Raw genomic sequence first — 15,025 nt, 5'->3', positions numbered from 1 at the left:
CAAAGAAGGTGCTAAGGAATACTAGGTACCTTCCTTTCTACCCCCTAGACAGCCCCTCCGCTCTCCCTCTGGAAGTCCCTTGGCTAAATCCCATCCACAGTTAAGTAGCATTGTCCAGGCTTGCCCCTCTGGCCTCAGAGAGGAATGCAGCCAATGAACAGGAAAGAAGCGGCGTGCCTTCTGCCCTTGTGGGGTGAAGAGTTAAATGAAGACAAAAATCCTACCCCCTCCCCAACTTCTGTTTCCAGTTTCTCATCTTTAGCACAAAACATGTCTCCATCCAAGGCCCTGTGTTTTTTAATTTGCACATAGTACTCTGACAATCAGAGACTAGTGCTGAGTGACACATAAAAAATGAAGTGCACACATGTTGGTGGGAATGGCAAAGCAGGCTAGTGTGTAAAATAGATAATCACATTTCATACAAGCCATACATCTGGGAGTAGTGCCTTTAGGGGCCAGGTAAATCACGGCAAGTGCACGTGATTGTGGCCATCTTGAGAATCTTAGTTGTCTCTAGGCAGATTAGGAGCTGCAAAGCCATTGGCTTTCAACTGCAAAAGAATTCCTAGAGGAAGAAGGATTTAAGAAATGGCTGAACCGAATAAGGAAAAGACCTTAAGGTATTCACAACCTGAGCTGGGAGTGGGATTAGCAGGAATTGTTATTCTTTCTCCTCCTCCACTCAACACATATTTGTTGAATGCCAATTCTGTCCTAGACACTGAAATATTACTGGATATATACTAGGTGCCAGGTACTGTGTTAAGCACTTTATGGACAAAGTCTTGGCTTTTGATGGTTCAATTTATAACTTTTTGGACAATCCAATGATATGAAGGCAATACACACTGGTAGAAACCATACTTCAAATTTTGAACTTTCACTTTTTCCCAGACTACTGATAAACTGTATGATCCTCTGTCAGGATGCTGGGCTGTAGTATGTCTGCCCTGGAAACTGAAATATCCTGAGAGACTTGTGCCAGTCTTTTCTGCCAATGGACTATTGAAACAATGAATGCCAAAGAACTAAAATTTCCTCAGTAAGATTCCTCTACCCCACCCTGACCCTGTCCCCTGCCAGCCTTGGACCCAGGCTGTTCTAATTCCTCTGCCTCAGATCTCTGGACTAGCCTCCTAACCCAGACTAGCTAACCCCCCCAGCATAGATTGCTATACACCCCCTTCAGGTGGTCTCCACCTCCATCCTCCCCTGGTTCCTGATCCACCTGACAGACTGGCACACCTAGAGCTCTGGTAAGTCAGGTTCTGCCCACCGTGTCTCTACTCCATTCCTTTACTCCACTGTGACCCTGTCCGCTGCTGGCCTTGGACCCAGGCTGGGTCTAATTTCTCTGCCTCAGATCTCCAGACTAGCTTCCTAACCCAGACTAGCTAAACTCCCTGACATAGATTCCACTGGCTCCTGATCTGTATGAAACAGACAAGCCCTCCTAAAACCTAACCAGCCTGCCTACTACCCTGTCCCATTATCCACCCAAACCAGTCTACTACCCTTCAAGAACCTGAACACACACCAATTTTTCATACCCAAACAAAGAGCAACCAAGCTACATAAGCAATATAAACAGAACCAAAATTCAATTAAACAAAGGCAGAATAGGAGTTCCTACCAGACACACACCCAACAACGGACATCCTTCTGCCCAAACAACAGTCCCAAACCACAAACAGTATGAAAAACCAAGAGAATATGTCCCTAACAAAACCCACTAGTCCTACAGAAATGCATTACAATGAAAACCACCCTGAAGAAACCCAGGACACAGAATTTAAAAGAACAATCATAAACATTATCAAAGAACTTAAAGAAAACAGTCAAACAACTCAAATAACTCAAAGAGGATAGGCATAAACTTGTGATGGAAGCTCAAGAATATACAAATATGCAGATTAATGAAATACCAAAAACAATTCATGACTTGAAAAGTGAATTCACAAAAGAGATAAAAACCCAAACAGATCTTCAATAGGATTATAGAGGAAAACATCCCTAAATTAAAGAAAGAAGCACACAGAACACCAATTAGACATGACCAGAACAGAAACTCCCACAGCATATCATAACAAAAACATTAAATGTACAGAACAAAAACAGGGTACTGAAAGCTGCTAGAGAAAAAAAATTATACATAAAGGAAAACCCATCAGAATTACAGCTGACTTTTCTCTCTTTTTTTTTTTTCGTCTTTTTGAGACAGGGTTTCCCTGTAGCCCCAGCTGGCCTGGAACTCGCTATGTAGACCAGGCTGGCCTTGAACTCACAGAGATCCGCCTGCTTCTGCCTCCCAAGTGCTGGGACTAAAGGCATGCACCACCACGCCCAGCTTACAGCTGACTTTTCAATGCAAACTATGAAAGCCAGAAGAGGCTGGACCAAAATATTCCCAGTTCTAAATGACCATGAATGCAAACCCCAAATATTTTATCCAGCAGAACTATCTATCATGGTCGAAGAGGAATGGAAATTTTTCATGACAAGAATATGCTGAAAGAATTCATGTCCACCAAACCAGCCCCTAGAGGGAATACTTGGAGCAATACAAAGGAAGGAAGAAAGGAATGAGTATACCTAAGAGACTACAGAAAGAAAACAAAGAAATGTATAATAATGGAAACATAAAATAGGGCCACGAACACAAATAAATTAAAATGAAAGTATCCAATACACATCTTTCAATAACACTAAATATCAATGGCCTCAACTCCCCTGTCCACACACAGGCTAGCAGAATGGATCAAGAAAGAAAACCCATCTTTTTGATGTTTTCAAGAAACTCATCTCATGTTCAAGGATAGACACTACCTTAGGGTGAAAGGATGGAAAAAAATATTCTAAGCAAATGGCTATAAGAAGCAAGCAGGTGTTGCAATTCTAATATCTAACAAAATATACTTCAAATTAAAACTAATCAGAAGAGATAAAGAGGGTCACCTCATTAAAATCATGAGCATATATGCACCAAACTCTCATGCACCCAATTTCATAAAAACAATACTACAAGACTATAAAACACAGATTAACCCCAACTCAGTAGTAGTAGGTGACTTCAATACCCCCATTATCTTCAATAGACAGGTCAACTAGACAAAACATAAACAGAGAGACATCTGAATTAAATGACATCTTACATGAAATGTACCTAACAGATAATATACAGAATATGCCACCAAAGCACCAAGTTTTTCTAAAATTGATCATATTCTGAGGCACAAAACAAATCTCAGCCAGGCATGGTGGTACGTACCTTTAGTCCCAGCACTCAGGAGGTACAGGCAGGCAAATATATGTGAGTTCAAGGCCAGCCTGGTCTACATAGCGAGTTCCAGGTCAGCTGGATCTGCAAGGAGACACTGTCTCAAAAAGACCAAAAAAAAAGCCCCAAATCTCACAATAAACTCAAAAAATAAAATATTTATGGATAAACCTAACAAAAGATGTTAAAGATCTCTACAATGAAAATTTCAAAACCCTAAAGAAAGAGATAGAGGAAGACACTAGGATATGGAAAGACCTACTATGCTCATGGATTGGTAGAATCCATATCGTGAAAATGACCATCTTACCAAAATCAATCTACATATTCAATGCAATTCCAATCAAATACCCATGACATTTTTCACAGAGCTAGAAAAAAATAATTCTAAAATTCCTATAGAATCACAAAAGACCCCAGATAGCCAAAACAATCTTGGGCAAAAAGAACAATGCTGGGGTGAACATCATACCAGATCTCAGATTATATTATAGAGCTATAGTCATAAAAACAGCATGGTGCTGGCACAAAAATAGACACATAGATCAACAGAACATAATAGAAGACCCAAATATGAGTACATGCAATTTCAGCCACTTGATATTTGTCAAAGGTGCCAAGAACACACAATGGAGGAAAGACAGCATCTTCAACAAATGGTGCTGGCAAAACTGGATCTCCACCTGTAGAAGAATGAAATTGAACCCTTATCTTTCACCCTGCATAAAAGTCAATTCCAAGTGGATCAAAGACCTCAATATAAAACCTGAAACTCTAAAACTGCTAGAAGAGAACATAGGCAGTACCCTACAAGATATAGGTGTAAGAAAGGACTTTGTAAATCAGACATCAGCTGCTCAGGCATTAAAGTCAAAAATCAGTAAGTGGGACCTCATTAAGCTACAAACTTTCTGTAGAGCAAAAGAAATAACCAAGGAAGGAAAGAAAAAATCCACTGAGTGGGAAAAAGTCTTTACCAGCTACACATCCGACAGAGGATTGATAATCCAGAATATACAAAGAACTCAAAAAACAAAGAAGCAATAAAATAAATGACCCAATAAAAAGATGTACTATAAACCTGAACATAGAGTTCTCAAGTGAAATGAAAAAGGCTAAGAAAAAACTTAAAAAGTGCTCAACATCCTTAGTAATAAGAGAAATGCAAATTAAACCACCTTAAGATTCCATCTTACCCCAGTCAGACCGGCTAAGATCAAGAGAACAAAAGCCACTGTGCTGGATAGCTTTAGTGTCAACTTGACACACCTGGGTTGAAGGAGCCTCAATTGGGAAATTGCCTCCATAGGACTGGCCTGTGGCCATGTCTATGGGGCATTTTCTCAATTGTTGAGTGATGTTGGAGGGCCCAGCCCACTGTGGGTGGTGCCACCCCTGGGAAGGTGGGCCTGTGTTGCATAAGAAAGCAGGCTGAGCAGGGGCCAAGGGAGCAAGCCTGTAAGCAGCGTTCCTCCATGGCCTGTGTTCCAGCTCCTGCCTCCATGTTCCTGCCCTGAGTTCCTACCTTGGGCTCCCTGATGAACTATTGAACTGTGATCCAGGAGATATAAGCCGAATAAACCCTTTCCTCCCTAAGTTGGTATTGGTCAGAGGTTTTTGTCACAGTAATGGAGAAACAAACCAGGACAGACACCAGATGTTGGCGAAGATGTGAAGAAAGGGGAATGCTCATTCACTGCTGATGGGATTGCAAACTTGTGAAACTACTATGGAAAGCAGTGTGAAGAACTCAAAAAATGAAAAATGAATCTACTATATGATCCAGTTATACCACTCCTTGGCATATACCTAAAGGACTTATCTTACTGTAGAGATACCTGTACACCCATTTTTTTGCAGCTCTTTTCACAATATCTAAGAGATGGAAACAACCTAAATGTCCATCAGCTGACCAATGGCTAATGAAAATATGGTACATTTACACAATGGAGTTCTACTCACAGGAAAGAAAAGATGAAATTTACAGGTAAGGGGCTGGAGAGATGGCTTAGCAGTTAAGAACACTGGTTGTTCTTGCAGAAGACCCGGGTTCAAATCCCAGCACCCACATGGCAGCTAACAACTGTCCATAACTCCAGTTCCAGGGGATCTGACCACCTCTTCTGTCTTCCACAGGCATTGCATGACACAGGTGCACTTACCTACATGCAGGCAATACACTCATACACATGAAATAAAAATAATAAAAAAAGAAATTTACAGGTAAATGAGTGGACCTAGAGACTGTTGCACAAATGCAGAAAAGCAAGCGACATATGTTCTCACTCATTTGGGGATTGTAGCACCAATCCCTTATATGTGAGTATACATTTCCTGATGAAACACCAGAAGCTAGGAAAATGGAAAGGATACACTGAGGTAAAGGAAAAGAAAGAACCAGAAAGGGGGAGATTGTAGGGAAGTGGACACAGTGCCAGACAAGAGAGACCTCCTTTTGAGTGGTTGATGAATGGTTGATGAATGTGGTCCAAGAGACTCCCCAAATAACGCAGGCTATTGCCATAGCTCTTGGTTATATCCCAGAACTGGAAGATAAGACCCTACTGCTGAAGACAGGACATACTTTGGATACAGAACTTGGAGCAATGGAGCAGGAACTGACCTGGAAGCCTTCTACCCGAAGTTTAGCTCACATAGTGCTAGATGATAATGTGCAAGTTGTTAAGGGAAAAAAATCAATCAATGGCCCAACCCAGCCCTAAAGCCTAATAACCATAATGCCTGGCACATCAAACTACCTCTTTTGGTGCAATAGGGGCACAGTTATCTGGTGGTGGGGGGTAACCAGCTAACTAATTGGACTTAAAGCCCTCTCAATGGGAGTGAACTCATGAGTGGCTGGAGAGGACACAGATCCTAGAGAAAACCCTATCTCTGTCATATCTCGAGACAAATGATATTTCTTACCATACGTTAAATATGCATACTTGTATTTATAGACAAATATACTGTACACCACTCATCAAAGAAGTTTCTTTTTGCAACAGATGGAGGCTATTGCAGAATCCCACAACTGGTCAGACACTGAAAATATACGTCTGAGAGATGCCTAGTCCTAGGTGACACATCTACAGTTGAACTTCTATATCCTCAACTCGCACCAGTGAAGCTTCCTTATACATCATAGTGCGATGCACACAGAAGGACACAACTGGCCAAGTTTTAAAGAATAAGAGACTGCAGAGTGTGTGCCCCTGGATAAGACACCTATATTAAACCTCCCCCACCCACAGGTCAGGGACCATTGTGGAAGAGGGAGTGGAAGATTCTAAGGGCCAGGTCTGGTTCATGAACACAGGGAAGCAGACTTTCAGGCCATTTGAAGCTTGCACATGTGAACTTGTGGCAACGGTGGCATTGAGCAAGGACCCATGCCAACTCAATCAGACAAGGGCCCAGAGTGGAGTGAGACAAATGGGTGGCGGGATGGCCCTAATCTGGGAACTACTAGAAATGGATTACTACTGGATGAGGGATAGTAGGCCTTACTTATGATCTCTAGATAGGCTGACTAGACTCCAGTGGATGAATGTACACAGAAGAACATCTGGATACAAATGTTTGACTGGATAGGACTTAACATGTGTGGTGGAATACATGAAGTCCAGTGGGGGGTTGGGGAGCATGGATGGAGGAGGGGGTCTAAATTTGATTAAGAACTGTTGTATGAAATGTACAAAAGCACAATAAACTATTTGAAATTCCCCAATAATCTCATGCTGGGAGAAGAGAAAAGCTGAAGCCCTGATGTTGACCAGAGGAGGAACCTGTTTCCCAGAAAGAGATTTCATACAGTTCTTATAATTTATCAAACTATCTTGATGGACTTACTGAGCCCAGACAATGATGGGTGGGACCTCACCTTGACAGGACTGCTTAGTTATGCACACCTCTTGCCCTCATTTGATATCTAAATCTCATGTCATTACCCCCAGAAGATAGACTTGGGGTGCATCATTGGACCCTTTTGTTTCTCTTCTCAGTGTAACAACATCGAATAAATCAAATCTCGTCTGCTTTTCACTATTACTTGTCTCTTTAATTGGTGTATTGGAGAATAGTGGCTAAACCTAGTTTGTTGAGGTTTTTGTTCTATAATTGTGGGAGTCAGTCACAGCTCCCAATCAGCAACACATCAAGATCATGAGGGAGCACTCTAGGATTCCACAGTGTACTAATAAACAAAAAACCCCAGTCTATCTCACAGTGATTTTATGACATAAGTATTTGTATCCTGCCCATTTTTGCAAGTAATTAGGCTGTGGTTTAAAGAGTTGAAGTGAGGGACTGGAGAGATGGCTCAGTGGTCGAGAGCACTGGCTGCTCTTGCAGAGGACCCAGTTTCAATTCCCAGCACCCACATGGCAGCTAACAACTGTCCAGCTCCAGGGGAATCTGATGCCCTCTTCTGACATCCATGGGCATTTGCATGACACAGGTGCACTTATATAAATGAAGGCAATATACCCACGCATATAAAATAAAAATTTAAAAAAGAGATGAAGTGACTTGCCCCAAGATCACGCAAGTGCTTGTAAGCAGAAGAGTTTGGATTCAAATATTAGCAGTTAATGTGTAGGGCCCATGATTTACTCAGCATGCTCTTCTCAGTCTTCTAGCTGAACACTTACAGACATGGGACTCATTTGTGATGAGGGAAACTAGAGCAGGGAGAGTTAGAAATTTAAAAGCACACAGATGGCCTGGGCCAGGGTAAAGCAGAGGATTCCAGAAGTTGCAGCAGAGCCCCCAGAGGCCCCAGTCAGCTAGACAGGCAGGTAGAAAAAGCACCTGGGTAAGTGGGATGCAATGGAAGTTAAGAAGAAGCCCATATAGGCAGGTGATGGGCAACCAGTTACTGGTCTGGCAGCCAGTAACTGAGACCCTGCCATGGGATCTGGGCTTCCACAACAGGATGCCAGATATCAAAAGGTTTGGCAAGAGTTAGATGGAACATTATTCCTGTAAAGACAGAGGTACAGTACAGGGCACTGAGGTAGGACTCCGGAGCTAAGAGTACCAGAACAGGTGCATAAAGCAGAGACTTAGTCCAAGAAACAGCCCAGTTATTATAGTTATGGGTCCACTCCGTTCCTCCTCTCTTCCAGTTATTTTTTTCAACAACTTTTTTTTGGCTCTTTTGTTCCAAGTGCTATGCCAGGCACAAGGCAAAGGCGCACTCCAGTAAGGGAGAAAAACCTGTAAAACAGGCAAGTGCAATGTTGTATGAGGCTCAAACTGTGGGGGTGGGTAGGAAAATCAATTTCTTGAGAGAGTTCACAAAGACTGTTAATTACAGCTGGTGGTCATGGTGCATGCCTGTAACCCTAGCACTTGGGTGGCTATGACAAGAGGACCACAAATCTGAGAACAGCCTGGGCTACATGGTAAAAGCCTGTCTCAGAAAACACAATGGCTCATGGTGCCAAGCCTAAGGATTTGAATTCAATCCCTGGGACCCACATGGTGGAAGGAGAGAACTGATTCTGCAAGTTGTCCTCTGACCTTCACGCATGCCCTGTGGCACACACACACACACACACACACACACACACACACATAAATAAATAAATAAATAAATAAATAAATGTTAAAAAGAAAGCATACATATAAAACACACATGCACACAACACTATATATAAATGTATATAGGACTTTTAAAGAAGGCATTTTGTTGGGCGTGGTGGCACACTCCTTTGAACCCAGCACTCAGGAGCCAGAGGCAAGTGGATCACTGTAAGTTCAAGGCCAGCCTGGTCTATGCAGCGAGTTCCATGCTAGCTGTGGCTACAGGGAGACCCTGTCTCAAAAAGACCAAAAAAAAGGCATTTCCCGGGCCCAAAGTGGTGCAAAAACAGGGACCAAGGTTCAAAGGGTTTTTAAAAATGTTTTATTTTGCTTCGTGTGGTGGTGCATGCCTTTAATCCCAGCACTCAGGAGGCAGAGGCAGGCAGATCTCTGTGAGTTCAAGGCCAGCCTCCTCTACATATTGAGTTCTAGGCCACCTGGGGCTACAGGGAGACCCTATCTCAAAAAAAATGTATTTATTTATTTTTATTTTTATGTGTATGAAGGTATTGCCTACATGTATGTAAGTACAGCCATGTCATGCAATGCCCACCAGAATAGGGCATCAGATTCACTGGAACTGCAATTACAGACTGTTGTTAGCTGCCATGTGGGTGCTGGTAACCGAACCTGGGTCCTCTGCAAGAGCAGCCAGTGATCTTAATCACTGAGCCATCTCTCCAGCCCCAGGCAAAAAAGCTTTGAAAGAGTAGTGTCCATTTGGCAACCAGTGAGCGATTCATACTGGACAATAGGTATTTGAAAGGGAGCAGAGTTGTACATGAGTCAGAAGCAGACCTGAGGACAGGATGTGGAAGCTTTTGAGGGTGCTGCTGCTGAAGATCTTGGGTTTCTCCCAAATATAAAGGAGAGCCAGGTGTGGTCTTTAGATCATCAGGTGATTGGATTGCATCTGTATTTTATGAAGCTCACATAGGAGAGTATTCAGAATCCCTGGAGGCAGACAAGTCACTCAGGGTGTTATCGCAGTTGTACAGGCAACAACAACATCAGAAAGAAGGAAATCAGAGGTGGGGCGGGAGGGGGGACTGTCGTCATGGCTCAGCAGGTAAAGGCACTTGTCACCAAGCACTTGTCAAACCTGGTACCTGAGTTAGATCCCCAGAACGCACATGATGGAAAGAGAAACCTGACTCCTGCAATTGTCCTCTGACCTCCACACAGAGGTTGTGGCATGCATGCACTCACACACACACACACACACACACACACAAATAAATGAAGTGTAATACAAAATTTTAAAAAATAGTGGAAGCTTGAACTAAGATAATAAGAGAAGCTTAGTTTAGGAAAAAACATTTCTGAGAAAGAATGGATATGACTTGGTGATTGCTGTAGTCAATGAGAATGAGAAAGGCGTTAGTAACAATTCCCACTTTTCTTCCTTGAGAAACTACGGTCAGGCATGGTAGTGCACACCTTTAATCTCAGCACTCAGGAGGCAGAGGCAGGTGGATCTCTGTGAGTTTGACGCAAGCCTGGTCTACATAGCAAGTTCCAGGTCAGCCAGGGCTTTAAAAAAATTACAAATACAGTGACATCCTTCACAAAAAGATTGGTACTCCAGATTGGGAAAGGTTTTATGGGGGGTAGTAAGGAGGCAGTTTGGGATGTGTAGAACTGGAAATGTTCAATGGTATGCTGGAAGATGGTTAACTACTAGCTCTAAGTGCTGAGGGGAGCCTTGATTTACCAATTTCTGTGGTGTAAATACTGCTTCTATGGGCTATTTCATGTCACCAATATGGTATGCATCCACCCACAAAATTCTTGAAATTTAAACAATCTCAGAGACCCATAGAAAGGACTGTGATAGTTACTTTCGAATACACACTTGTGATAACATTGCTTAAATAACTTTGAGGCCATACCACTGAACTCCAATGGAAAAGTTGATGGGTTCATAATATTGCTAACCAAGATCAAGCAGAAGTAAAATTGCATGAGGAGTTGAGGATGTAGCTCAGCAGCAAAGTGCTTGCCTAGCATACATAGTACCTTGGGTCCATCACCAGCACCACAGGGAAAAAAAATTACATGGGACTGAATGAACCATGAAGGATTTTTATGGGTTTTGTTTAGAATATTGCAGCTGACTTTAAGGAACCCCTTTTGTCTTTTTCTGTTATTTATACTCATATATACACATAGCTAGTAGATTATACTTTTACAGGTGTAATGAAACATCTTTTCTCTCTGCCTGATCCCTCCAGGATTTAGAAACTCTTATTGAGTAGTCTTATTTCCGTGACAATATAATTAGTTGTTTAGGTTCAATAATGATCTATCCTCTTAGTAACAAGGTGTAACTGGAAACAGTGCTTCTGTAACCAAGACTTTGACTGGAATATAATATTGGAAAAGTTGTATGTAGAATTAGATACGACCAGATAGCTTTAAAGAATTAAGGTTAACTTTATGGACTAAATATTAAGAATAACAAATCCCTCTTGAGAAAGCTGACCTGATACCTTGCTTACAGACTTACAGAGGAGTAGCTAAATGACTTCCTAGCAGGTCCAGAGACTGCAGCATAGTTTTGATAGCCTAAGAAGAGAATAATTTGGCGCTGGCAAGATGGTTCAGCAGTTAAGAGCACCTGCTGCCCTTCCAGAGTACCTGAGTTCCTTTCCCAGCACCCACATTGGGCAGCTCAGAACTGCCTGTAACTCCAGCTCCAGGGGATCCAACAACCTCTTCTGGCCTCCTCAGGCACACACGTGACATACCCTCACACAGACACAGACACGTACACATGAATAAATTTTTTAAAAAAGAAGAGTTGAATTGAGCTAAATCTTGAGGTGAAATCTAGTGGCAAGTTCTTAGCTTGGCTTTTTCACCTTCTTACAGCTTCACGTTTTACATAGCAAGTTCCAGCCAGTCAGGGCTAAAAAGTAAGACCCTATCTAAAATAAATAAGCCCATGACTTGGGAGATAATAGACCCTAGCAAAGAATCTACTACTGTTGATTTGCTAAATGGACATGTTATCAAACTGTTGCCTTCCAAATCTTCATGTTCATACCCATAAATAAGCTGATCTCAAATCTGATCAGAGAAGCTTCTTTTCTCAGTGAGCAGCAGTCAGTGCAGAGACTCATAACTAGTCAAAATGCTAAGAATAAGAGATCTGCTGAGTGCTCAGCTCTAAATGGGACATTTAGATCAATCTCCCAAAGCTTAGGGAAGAGCAGAGAAGAGGGGATAGAAAATGCAAGAGCCAGAGGATGGAGAGGAGTGCTATGAAATGCTGTTTTCTGGGCATGACATGGCTGTTGCCCACATTGAACTTGCAGCAACTATGGTTCCCTGCATAAGACCTGCTCAAGACCAAGCCAATCAACATTCAGAACAGACAGAAAAGGGACTCATGAGGCTCCACCCCTGGGTGAGGAGCTATTGGCAATTGATGGATGCTGGGGGAAGAGAAGTCATTTTACTTCAGGAGTGTGACTGCTGGTAGGTTACCAAAGCTCTGGTGGATGGCCCCATACCCATGTATGTGCAGGCAGCACTAATTAGACTCAGTGGATTATACACCAAAAAGAAGAGGACATGAGGGTGAGAGGGAAATGTGTTGGGGGGGTGGTCACTGCGGAAGTGAAAGAGGGGAGTTGGGGGTGGATGTGATCAAGATACATTTTATATATGTATGAAATTGTCAAAGCAAATTTAAATTTTTAATTTAAATTTAAAATATCTTTAAGAGTTGGAGGAATGGCTCAGTGATTAAGAACACTTACTTTTCTCCTAGAGGACCAGGGTAAGATTCCCAGCATCCACATGGCAGCTAACCATGTAGATCCATAGCTCCAGGGGATCCAATGCCCTCTTCTGGCCTCTGCGGACATTGCATGTACATGGTACACTTACATACATGCAGGTAAAACACTCACATATATAAAACAAACACAATAAACATCTTAAACTGTTTTTAAGGATTATTTTTATGTACATGTATATGTGTGTATGTCATGTGTGTGGGTGCCCATAGAGACTAGAAGAGGGCATTGGATGCCCTAGAGTTGTAGTTACAGGTGGTTGTGAGCTGCCCAATGTGGGCTTGGAAGCAATCAACAATAAAAATGTTCTTTCTGTACTCACCTCCCTTTTGATCAAAGATAAGCAAAATTAAGTTGCGCTGTGTAAAACAGCAGTGCAAACTACAAATTGGAAGATATTTTGGACTGTCACAGCTGCCCTCACACCACCATCAACAGGTGCTTCAAGTTACTGGAGAGATAGCTCAGTTGGTAAAGTACTTGCTTTGCAAGCGTGAGTATCTAAAATTTTTTAAAACTTTTATTTGTTATTTTTATTTTATGTATATGAGTATATTGCCTGCATGTATGTAAATGCACCTGTGTCATGCAATGCCCGGGGAGGTCAGAAGAGGGCATCAGATCCCCTGGTATCGGAGTTACTGGCAGTTGTTAGCTGCCATGTGGGTGCTGGGAATCGAACCCAGCTCCTCTGCAAGGGCAGACAGTGCTCTTAACCACTGAGTCATCTTTCTAGCCCTTGGAAACCTAAGTTTGATACCCAGTACCCACATAAATCACCAGGCATGGTGGTAGCAAACTTATATTCCTATTACTGGGAGATGGTGATAGAAGGATCCCTGGTGCTTGCTGGCCAGCCAGCTTGGCCTAACTGGTGAGTCTCAGGTCCCAGTGGGAAACCTCACAAAAAACGTCAGGGTCGGGCATGATGGTTGCAAGGCTTTCCACTTAGCACTCAGGAGGCAGAGAGAGGCGAATCTCTGTGAGATCAAAGCCAGCCTAGTCTGCATAGTGAGTGCCAGGCCAGCTGGGGCTACAGGGAGACCCTGTCTCAATAAATCAAAACAAAACAAAAAGAGAAACAGAAACAAAAACAAATGAGGCAGGGCAGGTGAAATGGTTCAGCAGGTAAAGGTGCCTGTCACCAAGTCTAATGACCTGAGTTTGATGCCTAGGACCCACATGGTGAAAGGAGAGAACAGACTCCAGCAAGTGGTCCTCTGACCTCCATACTTGTATCTTGGCATGTACCCTCCCCCACAAAATAAATAAAAATGCAATAAAAAGAATTTAAAAGAAAACAGCAACGGCCCAAAGTGATCAGCTCCTGAGGAAAAACAATTGAAGTTGACCTCTGTCTCTAAACACATACACATGCACACACAAAAGATGCCTCAAGATGCCAGTCCTGGTGGCACAAGCCATTAGTCCCAGTTCAGTGGCAGAGGACTTGCCCATTTTGAGTGAGGCCCTGGGTTTAAATCCTAATCATGTGGGCCGGGCATGGTGGCACACACCTTTAATCCCAGCACTCAGGAGGCAGATGCAGGTGGATCTCTGTGACATTGAGGTCAGCCTGGTCTACATAGCGAGTTCCAGACCAGCTGGGTTTACAGGGGAACTCTGTCTCAAAACAAAACAAAAGAAGAAATCTTGGGCTCAGTGGTAGAACTGAGCCTAGATTATGGGAGACCCTAGGTTTGATCACCAGCCACACAAAGCAAAGGAAATCTCAAGGTCAAGCATGGTAGGGGCTTGCCTTTAATTCCAACACTTGAGAGGCAGAAGCAGGTGGATCTCTGTGAGAATGAGATCAAGGCCTGCCTGGTCTACTTAGCCAGTTCCAAGCCAGCTGGGGCAAGAGGGAGACCCTGTCTCAAAAAAAAGAGGAAATCTTATCTTAATATGCAATTTTTGAATTTTTTTTTCAGTTTTCCAGATGGCCTGGAACTCGTATGTAGACCAGGCTGGCCTTGAACTCACAGAGATCCACCTGCCTCTGCGTCCTGAGTGCTGGGATTGAAGGTGAGCACCACCACGCTTGGCCTACAAGATTGGGATTTAAACCCAGAGCCTCACTCATGATGGGCAAGCCCTCTACCACTGAATTCTCTCAGCTCTCATTTTACTGTTTTGAGACAGAATCTCACTCCATAGCCCAGTCTGGCTTTGAACTTTTGATCTTCCTGCTTTGGCCTCCTCAGCAACTAGGATGACAGGTTTGCACCACCAGGCCCAGCTTAGTCCAACCATTAATCTCGTTGCTCTTTTGTGCTCCTAGGAATTTCCCTTTTTAAAAGCCAGATGGTTCACACCATCCAGCAAATATACTATACTACCAGTCTCAGCA

Source organism: Nannospalax galili, unplaced genomic scaffold, assembly GCF_000622305.1.
Source record: "Nannospalax galili isolate Female #2095 unplaced genomic scaffold, S.galili_v1.0 scaffold747, whole genome shotgun sequence".
Lineage (NCBI taxonomy): Eukaryota > Metazoa > Chordata > Mammalia > Rodentia > Spalacidae > Nannospalax > Nannospalax galili.
The sequence above is the reverse complement of the archived record's forward strand: the minus strand, read 5'-3'. Positions refer to the sequence as shown.